We start from the raw sequence: 14,314 nt of genomic DNA, 5'->3' as shown, positions 1-14,314 counted from the left end.
TGCCAATGACTCTCCCCATTGTTTCTTACAATTCTCCTCAAAATTGCAATGTATTTGTGATTGTTACCACGAGCAGTAGAATTGGAAAACTTGGGTACCTTCTATGGAACCCTTAAAAACACCTTGTTTCCAAAGGAGATGGCTATTGTTTCCTAAGGTTATCCATCTATGCAGCAGCTGGCAACGTTAGCTGAGCTCTCAGTTGATCAATCCAAACAATGTTTGGATTGTGAAAGCATGATGTCTACCAAATCAAAATCTAACAGTGGACATAAAATCATTTCTTACCCCAATAAAATTGATATAAATCGATATTTTACATCTTTTGCTGGATTTGCAGAAAAATAACCAATGCACTTTCTATGAATGTATATAGACTATAGTAAGGAGCTGAGAGAGCAGCCTTATGGAGCACCAGTGTTGAGAATTTCCATGGATTTATTTTGATGTGGACAGTTGGGAAAATTCAGAGCCAACATAGACTTCTCTCACACAATTATAAAAGAGGAGCAGGACATATGCTCAGCCACATGAGCAAGAGGAAATGGTGCAAGACCTCACTCTTAATTAAATGTGGTAGTGCTGACTCGTACTCGTTTATAGCAAACATCACTTGTATACAAGTGTTGTAGACCTTTGTTCAACAACCAACCTCATCCATCAACTTGTATAATGGATCACCATTGGGCAGCCAGCTATGATCGCAATTGAATTCCTCGTGATATATAATATACACTTACACTTTATATGTATTCTGTTTAAATGTATTCTGTTTAAATTTGCAGAGAAACCTTCAAAAAGACGATGACAATCCAAAAATAAGATCATCCTTTTTTGAGATGACAAAATATTTAAGCTGAACTAAAAGAACAATCAGATAAACTCAATGAGGCCACATAATGCATATAGGTTCATCCCCATATTGTACAATTACATGGCATGTAACAACTGTACAATAAATTTCCAAGGGAAATAGTAAGGGAATAAATAGTAAGCACTGAAATTTTAAAGTATATTTTAAGGCAGTAAACACACATACAAAATCAGAAAGGCTTTAATTATGTCAAAACACTTCCTGATCTGCTGTTATCTTGCACAATATACAGAGCTCACTTCCATTTTTGTAAAAAGCAACCATCTTTCCTCTTTCGTAAGGGGACTAAACAGATGATGCAATTGTTAGCAAGTGCTGAGTAATATCAAAAGATGATAAAACTTGCACGGATAAATTCTCGAGGGATAAGCACAATAATTGAAATAAACTAAAGAGCATGCTCAATGAAATCATGTGAATAATTCCTTAAGCCAGCTCCTTAACTACTCAAAACTATTTTTCATCTCCTTCCCACATCCTTTTAAACTGTTCATTTCCAAATAGTGGACTTTTGATTAACCAGCAGCTATTTTACTGGTTTGCAAATTAACCACACTAGATTTGAATGCAAACCTCTGTAAAGCTTCTAGAAAGTACAAAGAAAGTAGCAAAGAAAAAGTCATAATGCATTCACTGCAATTGAAATGCAATGCATTCACTGTAGTTAGAGCGAATTATAGTATCAATGCTTTCAAGTAAATTGAAGCTTATTGTTAGTAATATTGTTTCTTAGACTCCTTTAAATATTATTTAATGCACTTGCATTATCCATGTCGCACACCTCTCTATTACTGAATAATGGTTATTTACATGTCATGGTTATTAGTGAGTTACCATATCTGTGGTTTTTTCGTATTAGGTCAATCGCAATCAACAAGAATTGCTGAGTGTCCACATGACCAAAGTTTAGTATAATTGGAACGGGTGAATAAACACCAGTAAAAACCAGGGCTGGATGGATAAAATATCCATGCGACTGGGAAAATAATTAATTGTAAACACATGGCACTAAGGCACTCTTGGATTGGGAAAGTCCAAACTCCTCAAGGGAAATATAACAGCTCTATGGGCACCTGAAGTCTAACAGAAAAATTCTGACCTAATGAACAGGTGGTGGGTTTAGCAACACACTAATCCCATGACACTCATAGATTCCTCAACACTATCAAATCCATCAATGGCAAAAACACCCTAGGGCCCAACCCACTGACAGAAAAGAGCAAAGATGATCGAGATGCTATCCGCATTCACTGGAAGGAACAGTTCTCAAGATTCCTCAGCTGTGTCTCTGGCCTTGACATGAGCACCCTTGAATTAATTCCACAGCAAATTATCCAATCCAGTTCCCCCACAACGTTGATTACACTGCGAGTCGGGTCGGGTCACTGAAATGGATAGAAAAAAAGGCCCACGTTCCGCTCCGTACTACACGTCAGCCCATTGCATTTAGAAGGAATGGTCTATCTTGCTCCGCTATAGGATCTTTGCTTCAGACTGATGTGAGGGTGGGGGCGGGAAGAAGAAAGGAAGAGGCGGAGACAGTGGGCTTAGGGAGAGCTCGGAAGGGGCGGAGAAAGCCGGGACTACCTGAAATTGGAGAAGTCAATGTTTATACCGCTGGGGTGTAAACTGCCCAAGCGAAATACAAGGTGCTGCTCCTCCAATTTACGGTGGGGCTCACTCTGGCCGTGGAGGAGGCCCAGGACAGTAAGGTCGGATTCGGAATGGGAGGAGGAGTTGAATTGCTGAACCACCGGAAGATCAAGTTGGTTATTGCGAACCGAGTGGAGGTGTTGGGCGAAGCGATTGCCAAGCCTACGCTTGGTCTCACCGATGTAGAGCAGATGACACCTACAGCAGCGGATGCAATAGATGAGGTTGCAGGAGGTGCAGGTGAACTTCTGCCGCACCTGGAAAGACTGCTTGGGTCCTTGAATGGAGTCAAGAAGGGAGGTAAAGCGACAAGTGTAGCATTTCATGCAGTTGCAAGGGAAAGTGCCAGGAGAGGGGGTGGTTTGGGTGGGAAGGGATGAATTGACCAGGGAGTTACGGAGGGAACGGTCTCTGCGGAAAGCAGACAGGGGAGGAGATGGGAAGATGTGGCCAGCAGTGGGATCCCGTTGGAGGTGGCAAATGTCGGAGGATTATTTGTTGTATGTGCCGGCTGGTAGGGTGAAAGGTGAGGACAAGGGGGACTGCCCTTGTTACGAGTGGGGGGGGATGGGGAGTGAGAGCAGAGTTACGGGGTATAGAAGAGACCCTGGTGAGAGCCTCATCTATAGTAGATAATGGCATCTTATGTTATAATGGGTAGTTTTGGGAAATAAATGTTTATAATAATAATAATAAATTTCATTTATGGGCGCCTTTCAAGAGTCTCAAGGACACCGTACAAAAATTTAGCAAGTAGAGGAAACACATGTAAGCAGAATGAAATAAATAGTAGAGACATGACTAGTACACAAATTAAAGACAGAATTCAATTCAAAACACAATATGAGGCAATTCAAGCACAGATGAAAAGGGAGGGGGACGTGGGGCTAAGGATAGGCAGAGGTGAAGAGATGGGTCTTGAGGCGGGACTGGAAGATGGTGAGGGACACGGAATTGCGGATCAGTTGGGGGAGGGAGTTCCAGAGCCTGGGAGCTGCCCTGGAGAAGGCTCTGTCCCCAAAACTGCGGAGGTTGGACGTGGATGGAGAGGAGACCGGCTGATGTGGATCTGAGGGACCGTGAGGGTTGGTAGGGGGAGAGGGGGTCAGTGAGATATGGGGGGGGCCAAATGGTGGAGGGCTTTGTAGGTGAGGACCAGGATTTTGTAGGTGATCCGGTGGGAGATGGGAAGCCAGTGAAGTTGTTTGAGGACTGGAGTGATGTGATGCCAGGATTTGGTGTGGGTGATGAGTCGGGCGGCTGCGTTCTGGACCAGTTGGAGTCGGTTGATGTAGGTGGAGCTGATGCCAAGGAGAAGTGAGTTGCAGTAGTCCAGTCGGGAGGAGATGAAGGCATGGATGAGTCTTTCAGCAGCGGAAAGTGTGAGAGAGGGTCTGATTTTGGCGATGTTGCGGAGGTGAAAGAAGGAGGTTTTAATGACATGGCGGATGTGAGGCTCAAGGGAGAGGGTGGAATCAAAGATCACGCCAAGGTTGCGGGCCTGGGGAGATGGGGAGACAATGGTGCCGTATGTATTTACACTTCTCATGTTTGCTCTTTGTCCCCAAATGTCTGTTGGTCAATAGCACAGCTACAAAAGTGAACAGTGCTGGTCATTAGCCTCAATAAACAACTTATGTCTGCCTGAGATTAAGTCCTGTTCACTATAAAATACACCATAAAACTATGGTGTTTGAAAACTGCTTTGATATTAACATAACGCAAATTGAGAATTATTTCCAGCCATACAGAAGCGTTAATTCTCTGAGTCAGAGACCACCAAGCGTGGGTATTCATGGGCCAGAATTCACAGAAATCTGATTAAAACAAATAATTTTGAATCAAGAAAAATCTAATATTTCTGAAATGAAGCGTTAAATGCTACTGGGGTAACGCAGGACAAATTTACGGTAATTAGAGATGTGACCTCACACCCCCACTGACACTGATCTCAGGTGTGGTCCATGTGGAGCTCTTCCCTCTAACCACGTATTTCCTTCAAGTGCTCTGATTTCTTTCCACATCTAAAATACAAGCTGGTTGGCAGGTTAATTGGCCACTGAAAATTATCCCTTGTATTTGGTTAATAGGAGAATCTGCAGTTGTTGATGGACAAAGGAATGGGTCATTGGGAAATAAGTGGAGGAATGTGATTAATGGAATTGCTCCAAAAGATGATGGAGACTCAAAGGACCAAATGGCTTCTATATTAAAAGGAAATATGACAAAGTGAGCATAATTAACAAAGCCAGAGAGGGCTGAATGGCTTCATTATATGCATTTTATTTGATGTCATTCAGTTATCCAAAATCACAGATCTGCCGAGTAACCCTCAAACAAGGTTTGAGTTTGCAATAAAGTTGTACTCTGTGCAGTGCCAAATCTAAGCAAATCAAAACCAATTGCACTTGGGCTTAAACCAATGTTATCAGTTTTGTAACAAGCATAAACCTGTAATCATTTTATAATAGCTTCCTGATTGGTACCTGGCTATACAAATAAGGCAGAGCTGTTATTTCTGCAGACAACATACAATCCCATAAAAGGTGATTTCAGAGCCGCTGGGGACTTCACAGTATCCAGATGCTTAATTATAATTTTTAACTTAAAAACAGTAGCGTAATCACAGTGCTTTTAATGTTGTTATAATCTTGCGAAAATGATCACATGATTGGAATGGAGAGGTTTCCAGAGCTCACGGAAGTTTAGTAGTATGGCAGAAAGTTTCCTAAGATAGAGCAACATAAACAGAGACAAAAAGTCAGGTAAATTATCAATCTCACCACCTGGAAATCAATCACAAGCTAGCACAGGGAATTAAACACCTGCTTATCTGGCTCTCCTCCAGCAATTTTGCACTCATACGGGAACTAAAACTAAATTAAAACTCCACTGGGAAGTAATGCAATAGAGTTAAAGTGTCTTAGGAAATACTGTTTATGAACAGAGAGAGCCATAACCGATCAACAATAGTGAACATAACTCAGCATTCAATTCAATTCATTGCTTGTTTCAGAATTACAAACTTATGCATCAGCTAGCTAAATTTTCACATTTATAGTATTGACCACATAACTGTAAAGTTTATGCAGAAACTTAATTTGAGAATATTTAATTCTTCAAAGATTACCCCATTTTATTCCTGAAGTGGTGAAATCACAGAATACAACACATGGGAAGTATTAAAATATCTTGCCCAATTATCTCAACTACACAACTACAAAATTGTCATCATATCTAAATTCCAAGTATTTTACATATCAACGCAGAAACACAAAAGCTCTTTACAACTGGAGATTATTTACGGATGGCATTATGAGTGTGGAATCCTAGTTGTTTCCCAATTTACACAGTAAGTGTCTAAGACATAAATGTGAGCCAACTTCAAGGTTTAATCCTCTATAGTAGGCAAATTAGCTAACAACCATTGAACAGTTTACAGCATCTTTGGAGAAATTGGGGGTAGAGTGCTGACATGGATAGTGGTTGGCAGACAGGAAACAAAGAGTAGGGCTTAACGGGTCCCTTTCAGAATGGCAGGCAGTGACTAGTGGGGTACCGCAAGGCTCTGTGCTGGGACCGCAGCTATTTACAATATACATCAATGATTTCAAAGGGATTCAAAGTAACATTAGCAAATTCGCAGATGACACAAAGCTGGGCGGCAGTGTGAACTGTGAGGAGGATGCTATGAGAATGCAGGGTGACTTGGACAGGTTGGGGGAGTGGACAGAAGCATGGCAGATGAAGTTTAATGCGGATAAATGTGAGGTTATCCACTTTTGTAGCAAAAATAGGAAGGCAGATTACTATCTAAATGGCGTCAAGTTGGGAAAAGGGAAAGCACAACGGGATCTGGGGGCCTTGTACATCAGTCTATGAAAATAAGCATGCAGGTACAGCAGGCAGTGAAGAAAGCGAATGGCATGTTGTCCTTTATAACAAGAGGAATCGAATATAGGAGCAAAGAGCTCCTTCTGCAGTTGTACAGAACCCTAGTGAGACCACACCTGGAGTATTGTGTGCAGTTTTGGTCCCCTAATTTGAGGAAGGACATTCTTGCTATTGAGGGAGTGCAGCGTAGGTTTACAAGGTTAATTCCCGGGATGGCCGGACTGTCATATGCTGAGAGAATGGAGCAGCTGGGCTTGTACACTCTGGAGTTTAGAAGGATGAGAGGGTATCTCATTGAAACATATAAGATTGTTAAGGGCTTGGACAGGCTAGAGGCAGGAAACATGTTCCCGATGTTGAGGGAGTCCAGAACCAGGGGCCACAGTTTAAGAATAAGGAGTAAGCCATTTAGAACGAAGACGAGGAAACACTTTTTCTCACAGAGAGTGGCGAGTCTGTGGAATTCTCTGCCTCAGAGGGCAGTGGAGGCAGGTTCTCTGGATGCTTTCAAGAGAGAGCTAGATAGGGCTCTTAAAAATAGCGGAGTCAGGGGATATGGGGAGAAGGCAGGAACGGGGTACTGATTGGGGATGATCAGCCATGATCACATTGAATGGCAGTGCTGGCTCGAAGGGCCAAATGGCCTACTCCTGCACCTATTGTCTATTGTCTAAATAGCCCAATATGGAAGCGACAGATTTTAAACTGCTTAAAGTTTCCTTTACAGAAAATAATGTGCAATGGAAATCTGCAATAATTCTTTTAACAATATCCCACTTTGAAACAAACAAAAACATGCAGCAGTGTCGGGATTTAGGTTTTCTTAACCATCTGCCAATTAGCAGGCATGATACAAGAAAAATGAAGCTAGGTTTTTAAATGAAGCTTTCAATTCTTGATTCAATGGTTATGGTTTATACATTAGACCAGTCACTATGATTTTACACAACTTGATGTTAACAGCAAGAGTAGTATCCAAATTTATAACTTGTTATCCACTGAATCAGGCAATTCAGATGTATACTTTATGAAAATTTAAATTCTCAACCTTGCACTGCAACAAGAAGTTCTTTTTCCCAACCATAACAATCACATGCTTTGAGTACACAATACAATGCTCCTTTCGTGAACAAATCTCACATTATTTAATCTGAATGAACTTCAACTCCATTGAAAAACACTGAAAAAGACCACAAATCCTTGAAACTTGATACAAAATCAGAAAACATTGCGAGTACTCAGCAAGTCAGACAACATATCTGGAGATAGAAACAGAGTTAATAATCTAGGCTAAACAATTCACCAGAACTGTTGAGAATTCACTGACCTAAAATGTTAACTCTATCTTCCTCTCCACAAACAATTCCTAACCCCATTTATATGACAATTAATAGCATTTCTTTCTTTCCATTTATTCCAGCAGAACATTGTTTCATACAACAAGATTGACATTTGCTCCCACACAACTTCAACATACAGTACTTTGTAAAAAATGTGTTTATGTTTGAGCTCAAGTGCTTTCCTGGTGACATCCCAACTGGCAATATCAAAATGAAGATCTATGGAGCCAATGTTAAATCCCCATGGGACCCTAAGAAAGTCCCTGTTGACAAATGCATGCAGAAATGACTGAACGAATCTGGACTTCTAAAAATCACATTAATGTGACTCACATCTAATTTCTGCAGGAACTTCTCTATGTAAGTGTTATAACTGAATAAATTTCCAACAATGTTTGGGCTTGTCACAATCAATACATGTTCTTGTTACCTTTACATATGCCAAATGAATCTCTTTTAAATATTCTGTACAAGACCACAGTTACTGTGTGGCAAGTGATTCCTCAAATAGAATCTACAATGCTTTGTTTAACTAATATGAAACATGAATTCTAACCTGTGAAAATCTAGTTCAATCTTAAATGGAGCATGATGCAAAGACAAGTAGATACACATAAAACTATCCATCAGTCTTTAAACACGTTTTGGGCTGGAATTAGAAACAAGTCGCCAATTAAAAATATTTATTTTCATCATAACCTCATTCAATTAGCATTTCATTTGTTACTATGGAGTTTCCACTCTGTTGATAACAGGTATGTTAAGTATGTAGATAACATATGTTAAATAATAAATACTGTCATCTATAATTTATCCCGCTACTAGCCCAAGGATAGAATACTCTCCAGAAACTCTAACTCAGTATTGAATACAATCTCCAAAGGGATCCTGTTCCATACCCACAACAAACAGCAACACATTTCCTCATGGCAACAGAAACAACCACAACCACCTACAAGGAGCAGGGCAGGCCCGCTTCCATCCCCACCCAACAGGCAGCAAGCATTTGCATGGACCAACCCAAGACCCTAACCCACACCAAACGTGCAAGGAATAACAGTTCTCTGGCAAAGAGAGAACAACTCAGAAACAAGCCACACAACACTTGACAAGCCTCTCTCTCCAATCCTGTGAACACATCAAGCTGTAAACCAGAACAAATGCTGCCTCAACCCAAAACTGCATAACAGGCCAATGGCATTCCCTTAAAACACAGCAAACATTAAGTTTTCTATCCTCCTAAAAAATGGGAAGTACTGAGACACTCTTACCCCCTGCCCACAAAGAGGCCAAGCACTGAGAAACCAAGTAGGCACTGGTCTCTTCCCTCACCCAAAACAGAGAAAAACTGGGCCCTACCTCATAAACCCAGCACACCGGACCAACAACAGGCGATCTCTGCCCACCCACAAGGGATCTCCACCCCCAAACCAACTCTGGGGAATCTGTTTCCACCCACAAACCAGGCAGACACTGGGATCTTTCCCCAACTCACAAGCCGGGCAAATACCAGGGGATCTCCCACAACCTACAACCCGGATAGGCACTGGGGGATCTCCCCCCACCAACAAAGGTGCCAACAATGGGTGTCTGCTCTCTCTCTCTCTCACACACACCAATCACACACACACACACCAATCACACACACAGTGACACACACACACACAGTGACACACACACACACACCAATCACACACACACACACAGTGACACACACACACAATCACACACACCAATCACACACACAGTGATACACACACACACCAATCACACACACACACACAGTGACACACACACACAATCACACACACCAATCACACACACACAGTGACACACACACACACAGTGACACACACCAATCACACACACACACACACAGTGACACACACAATCACACACACACACCAATCACACACACACACACAGTGACACACACACACAATCACACACACCAATCACACACACACAGTGACACACACACACACAGTGACACACACCAATCACACACACACACACACACAGTGACACACACAATCACACACACACACACAGTGACACACACACACACACACACACACCAATCACATACACACACAGTGACACACACACACACACACAAACCTGTCAGTTAACGGGAACCGGCTGTTTGGGTTTTGTCCCCAGTTACGCATGCGCCCTGGCCGGGCCGGCTGCGCTCTGACAGGCGAGCCGGTGATCTCCTCGCCGGTAACTCGACGCCACTCACCGTTGCCGGAGAAGCACCCCTCGCCCTTCGCCAAACAAGAACCAATGTCACAAATGTTCTCAGGGCGTAATTTTCATTCATGATCAGTGGTGACCGCTGGCAGTGATCCCGCGAGTGTCCTCCGCTCCTTGCCGGCAGCCATCTTGGTTGTGAAGGCAACGCGCGCGCCCGTGAAGCCGCTACCTGGCCCCGCCTCTTTAGTTGAACTGCTGCTGCCTCAGGGTCCTAGCGCTAGCCAAATGTAATGCTCGAGGCCACCAATTTTGCAGGCTAGCGAGAATATTTATGGGTTATTTTCCTCTATTTCAAACGTATTCTGTGACTGTCTTTTGTAGCTCTAAAATAAGGTACTGCAGAAAATCGGTTCTTTCGTGTGGCACACTTATTTGTCTGTATGTATTTATGTATGTATTGTTGATCTTTGTAGCAAGTTAGTACCTGCACTAATGTAAACCACTTTGGTCAACGAGAGTTGTTTTTAAATGTGCTATAGAAATAAAATTGACTTGACTTATCGAGACCTTTCTTCAGACTAGTCAGGGGAAAGGGAAGCGAGAGATATAGACAGTGATGTAGAGATATAGAACAAATAAATAAAAGATATGCAAAAAAGTAACGATGATAAAAGAAACAGGTCATTGTTAGCTGCTTGCTAGGTGAGAACGAGAACCTGGTGCGACTTGGTACCTGGGGAGGGAAGGGATGAGTTCCCTCCGCATGGGGTTGAGGAGGGAACAGTCTCTGAGAAGGTGGAAAGGGGTGGAGATGTGGAGATGTGACTCTTGGTGGGATGCCGTTGGAGGTGGCAAAACTGTCGGAGGATTATGTGTTGTATGTGGCGGCTGATGAGGTGAAAGGTAAGGACTAGCAGAACTCTGTCCCTATTGCGATGAGGGGGCGCAAGGGCGGAGCTGCAGGGTACTGATGAGACATGAGAAGGTGGAAAGGGGTTCCCTGAGAATGCGAACATCTCGGAAGTCCCTGCTAATGCTATGCCTGCCTTATAGGCTGTGTACATATGTTCTTGGAGCAGAAATAGGCCATTTGGTCCATCAAGTCACTCTGTCATTCAATCATGGATGATCTATCTTTCCCTCCCAACTCCATTATCCTGCCTTCACCCCATAACACCAGACACCCTTCCTAATCAATAATCTGCCAATCTCCACCTTAAAAATATCCATTGACTTGGCCTCCACAGCTGGCTGTGGCAATGAATTTCACTGTGTCTCAAAACTATTCAACATGAGATAATGATTAGCAATGGACAAAACATTATGCAGACTGATGCTTGTTTTCCTGAGTAACAACCACACACATCTTAAGGGAATCAATGGCGCCATTATGACTTGAAGAGAATACTCAGAGCAAATGTAACCCCAAGAGATCACAAACTCACAGTGGTGTCCATTAAACACAATCTCATACAGCTGAATTCCACCTGTAACATTTTGCAAAAGATAGATACAAATAGCTGGAGTAACTCAGTGGGTCAGGCGACATCTCTGGAGAAAATGGATAGGTGATGTTTCGGGTCAGGACCATTTACCAGACTTGTAGCATTCTACAGCCTGAGACAGCCCGTGTTTCAGACTTACTCTGTGTGGCAGATTGCAGCACTGGAACGCAATTGAAGGGACTGGTTACACTTCAATTCCCAGCTCCTGATCTCAGGCAGAGGAGAAAGAGCAGCTGGAGAAACTGGGGATGGTTCCCCAGCTTGAAAAGACAAACATGTATAGATCATAGACACAAATGCAGGAGAACTCAGCGGGTAAAACTCACCTGCTGAGTTTCGCCAGCATTTTTGTCTACGATTTTCCAGCATCTGCAGTTCCTTCTTAAACATGTATAGATCGTACTTGGGCTGGCTTACATGCATTTTAGTATAAGTGGGGAGTAGGAAGAACTGTGTAAGAGAAAATTGACATGGAGAATATAAATCGATGATTCCCTCTATTCAGTACCCTGAAGATTTGCAGAATTGCAAATTGGGTTGCTTTGTTATCTATCTTCTATATTACTAAAAGTCTGATCTTGACCACTTCCTGTTGTTCTGTATATTGATTTTAGAAAAATCGCTGCCACTTACGGTTGTGATTTTTGGCCATCATACTCAGAGTCCCCCTCCGCTGCGTAGGACAAGGGGATTTTTCCCATCGATGAAAAATAAAAGAGTTATTAGTGTTTAAAAAATGTTGAGATTCTCTCTCCTGAAGGCCACACCCCTTCCGGAGGGACTATAAAACCCAGAAATGTTGAGTGCCTCAGTCAGTCTCTGCAAGATGGGGGAGCGAGAGGGTCATGTCTCTCAGTCTGAGCTGTGAATAATACTGAACACATGTCTACTAAACTGTGAGTGGTTTTATTGACCTGTCAGTGCCCTTAATGTGGTTTGAAAATAGTTTGGAAATGCTAAAGCGGTGTTGCCTTTGGTTTGGAAATGCTAAAGCTGTGTGCCTAATTAAAGTTGCCTTGCCTAATTAAAGTTCCCTTGCCTTATTAAAGTTGCCTTGCCTTTTAGATATATAATTAAAAGTCTAATCTTGACCACTTCCTGTTTGCGCTTTATATTGATTTTAGAAAAAACACTACCATGTACGGCTGTGATTTTTGGCCATCTTGCTCCTCTCCTCTGCTCATCAGGTGCCGAGGATTTTTACCATTGATGAAAAATAAAAGAGTTATTAGTGTTTAAAAAATGTTGAGATTCTCTCTCCTGTCAATCACGCCATGAAGGCCACGACCCTTCTGGTGGGAGGGACTATAAAACCCAGAAGTGTGCGAGTGGCTCAGTCGCTGCAAGATGGAGGAGAGGTCACGACTCGTTGTCTTTAGTGGCCTTGCACCCTGCTTGAAATGGTATGAAACTGCACTTGAATTTGGTGGCCCTGCACCCTGCTTGAAATGGAATTTCAAGGAATAGACATGAGTCAACTGCCAGCCCACCAGCCATGAGTAAGTGAGCTGCTAGCACAACAGGCTTGAGTGACTGAGCCGCCAGCCCAATAATCCATTCGGCCCACAATGTCCATACTAGTCCTCTGGAAACCAGTCCCTTCAGCCCACACCCATACTAGCGCTCCAGAATTCCCCCCCCTCCGACCACCAATATTGGAATTGGTGGAGAGGTGGAATATTGCGTTGGGGGACCAGCCCTCCCGTGTGATGCTGGGACCCAACAGGTCCCCCTTAGTCTAGTCTTATTATATTAATTCTTCAACTCACTTCCTACTGACTGCTTTGAATTTGGATTTCAGAATTCGATATTTGGACACCGTGCTTCATATATCATATATATTGATGATTTGGATGAGAATGTAGGTGGCATGCTTACCAAGTTTGTGGATCACAGCAAAAGTGGTGATATGGTGAACAGTGCAGAAGGTTGTCTGAGGTTACAACAAAATCTAGTTCAACTGGGCAAGGAATAGCAGATGAAATTTAACTCAGACAACTGCAAAGTAATGCATTTTAGGACGTTAAACCAGGGAAGGACGTACACAGAGAATTGAATGATTGAAAGATAGAGCATGGAAACAGGCCGTTTGGCCCATCGAGTTCATGTTGACCTCAATCACCTGTTCATACTAGTTCGATGTCGTCCCACTTTTGCATCCACCTCCTATACACGAGGGGCAATTTGCAGAAGCTAAATAACTTAATAAAAACTTTGGATATGGGAGGAAACTAGAGCACCTTGAGGAAACCCACATGGTCACAGGGAGAGCGTGCAAACTCCACACCTGACAGAACTGAAGGTCAGGATCAAACCTGGATCTCTGGCGCTGTAAGGCAGCGGTTCTATCAACTGCATGCTGTGCTACCCCACACAGGAGGCTGTGTGGTGTGTTGCAGAGCTGAGAGACCTGGGGTACTAGTGCATAGTTCCCTAAAGGGAGCAACACAGATAGTCAATGTGGTAGAGAGGGCATATGGCATGCTTGCCTTCATCAGATGGGCCAATGAGTACACAATTGGGATGTCATATTACAGCTGTGGAAAACGTTAGAGAGACCGCACCTGGAAGTACAGTTCCGGTTGCCACGCTACAGGAAGGTGCAGAAAAGATTCAATAGGATGTTACCAAGACTGGATAGCAGTACTGTCCCTCCGACATTATGGCAGTCCTGCAGCGGTGGTCGTTTTGTGGGCTGGCACTCCCTCAGCACTGTTCCACCCACTGTGCTGAATTCCCTCAGCACTGCCACTACAGCAATGCAACACTCGCTCAGTACTGTCCAATTCACATTACATAACCTTCTTCAGTACTGGTCCTCTAGCAGTATAATCCTCTCTCACTCCAGC

The 14,314-nt window shown here is 43.0% G+C and overlaps 1 protein-coding gene across 9 annotated transcripts in view; it reads right to left on the bottom strand.

Annotated features, from left to right (window-relative positions):
- dennd4a (DENN domain containing 4A) overlaps positions 1 to 10,178 on the bottom strand; it is an 83,405-nt gene extending 73,227 nt beyond the window's left edge. For 8 of the 9 annotated variants that reach the window (XM_033050522.1, XM_033050524.1, XM_033050530.1 and 5 more), the window contains exon 1: positions 10,007 to 10,165. The gene's annotated coding sequence lies outside the window, so the exon portion shown is untranslated. Of the gene's footprint in view, positions 1 to 10,006 lie in introns of all 9 variants that reach the window. The other variant, XM_033050526.1, reaches the window with a different exon arrangement.
- Positions 10,179 to 14,314: the final 4,136 nt, after the last annotated feature.

The sequence above is a fragment of the Amblyraja radiata genome, chromosome 34 (genome assembly GCF_010909765.2).
Source record: "Amblyraja radiata isolate CabotCenter1 chromosome 34, sAmbRad1.1.pri, whole genome shotgun sequence".
Lineage (NCBI taxonomy): Eukaryota > Metazoa > Chordata > Chondrichthyes > Rajiformes > Rajidae > Amblyraja > Amblyraja radiata.
This window is presented reverse-complemented; position numbering and strand designations above follow the sequence as displayed.